This window comes from Olea europaea, chromosome 4 (assembly GCF_002742605.1).
Source record: "Olea europaea var. sylvestris chromosome 4, O_europaea_v1, whole genome shotgun sequence".
Taxonomy (NCBI): domain Eukaryota; kingdom Viridiplantae; phylum Streptophyta; class Magnoliopsida; order Lamiales; family Oleaceae; genus Olea; species Olea europaea.
Genome location: NC_036240.1, coordinates 20,448,235 through 20,450,437, shown reverse-complemented (window position 1 = coordinate 20,450,437; position 2,203 = coordinate 20,448,235). Strand labels below are relative to the sequence as shown.

Genomic DNA, 2,203 nt, shown 5'->3' with positions numbered 1-2,203 from the left:
ACGAGCAAAATCAATCACGAGAAAATAATTCGTGATTGAATTTCGAAGATTAAATTGAATTCATTGACTTGATACTTCATACATGAGAGTAGACCAGTGATAACAAAAGGGGAAACGAAAAACCTTCTCCTCCCCGAATTTTTATTCAATCAAGATCACCAAGGAACAAAATGTAACAACATTCCTTCTCTAATTTGAACTAGTACCATTTTTTATTCTCAGCCAACTGCCATGAAATCTTCTAACAACAACATATTACCAATTCCGAGAAAGAATCGAAAATGAAATAATTTGGAATCGAAAAACAACCTATAAATTAGGATATACGAAGGAAAAGAGAGAAGGGATTTTACGTAGAGAAGGTATCAACGAAAACTTCATTGAGCACATCGTCCTCACTGTTTTCCAAGGCAAAGAGCTCGGTATCTTTCTCTTCGTCCTTGGACTTCGAAGCAATGAACATTAACTTCTGAGCCCTATCGATTCCCACCCGTGAATGACCATTACCACTCGCGAATTTCGGTAAAGACAAGTTGCATTTGAATCCACATGAAGTTGCATGAAGGAAAATCAATCTTAACGGCAACCTTTCCTAATGACTGGAACTCGGTTAGGTGAGTTTCCCATACAAGCCTACTGCTTTGGGGAATGGCAATCCTCATCTTCCCCGTATTTGGATCCCTTTGTTTCAATTGTACTGCTTGAGCAGAAGCCGGATCCCCTTCAGTTCTCCATTTCATTAGCTCCATAAGAGCAATGTGAGCCTTGTCCCTAGATTCGAGTCGAGTTATTAGCTTATCCACATCCTTCTCTTGTTCAGGTGTCAAGAATTTGAAAGGAGGCAAGTACTTTCCACTCGTGTCCCGAATCAAATAAAGTGGATCGAGTATAAAAGCAACAGCCCAAGCCGGATGATAATTCCTTCTAAACCTCCGGTCAATCACCTTCTCCACATGTCCTCCAATTATGTGAAATTTCGAACACCAGTCGTTCGCTTTCGACCTAAACTCCTCCCAAAGGGTCAAGCATTGCCCGATCCTCGGTTTCTCCATCAAGATTTCCTCTGCCATTTTCTTGACCAATTAAACTAGAGAATGAACCACTTCTAACTCGTTCCAAAAATGTGGATTCCTCATCATTTCTTCGATATCTCTGGCAATCGGCTCCTCCACTAGCACTTTCTTGTACGATTCGTCTAACAATACTAACTGAAGGACCCGAGCTGATCCCAATACATCCTCTACCATTGCGTAAACTGGCCCAAAATCCGACCTTCCATAACTGCGCAGAGGTAATCTCAGCAAACTGGCATGTCCATATTCCTGGAAACGATACTTACAAAAACACCGTCGAATTTGAGACTTATTGTTAACGAAATTAACTAGCTTTAAACAATTTTCAGTCACGTTCTTGAATGAAGGAAGCTCCTTGGCAAAATCCTTAATCAAACTATTAAATCCTTGATATTGACAAGAAATATTAACCATCCAATGGTGCTGATTTTCTAAATTCCTCAATGCCTTAGCCTTAAACTTGTCTGAAACTATACCTACACATTGATGCATTGAATTCCCACAGATTTCAATGATAGTTTCCCATAAAACTTCTTCTGCATATTTAGACTGGACATAACCACTAGTGAAACTTGCCATCCTATAAACACTGGTCCCATTGGGAAGATTCATAGCAACATTCACAAAACTTTCTTTGTCCCGACTATAATCCTTAAACTTCCAACCATCAACGCGATTTGACAGAGCATTGTGTCGCTGATTTTACCCTCAGACTCGGCCTTTGACTCATCGTATTTGGCATCTAACCTAGAACCCATAAATTCTTTTCTTGATATTGCAGGCAATCCAATCTGATTAAGAAATGCCTTGAATTTGGGATGCTCAAGAGTTGACAATGAAACAGAACCACAACATTGATAAATCCAATCTACAAGAAAATCATGTGCAGAATTAGTAGAGTTGAGAGAAAATTGAAGAATTACTTGTATTGATTATCCAAAAGTCTCAGAATTGTACACATGCATTTAGTATAAATAGAAAAGAGAAGATGCTATCTAACTCCAACTAATTTCCAGCTGGCAAATTGACTTCACAGTTGGCATGGAATAAACTAGCTTCCTAACCGACTTCTTAACTAACTCCTTAGCTATACAAATGTTTTGTAATACTCTCCCTCAAGTTGTGTTGTA

General features: G+C 38.9%; 1 pseudogene; it reads right to left on the bottom strand.

Annotated features, from left to right (window-relative positions):
* Positions 1-134: 134 nt before the first annotated feature.
* Positions 135-2,002, bottom strand: LOC111393150 (annotated as a pseudogene).
* Between the last annotated feature and the right edge of the window lie 201 nt (positions 2,003-2,203).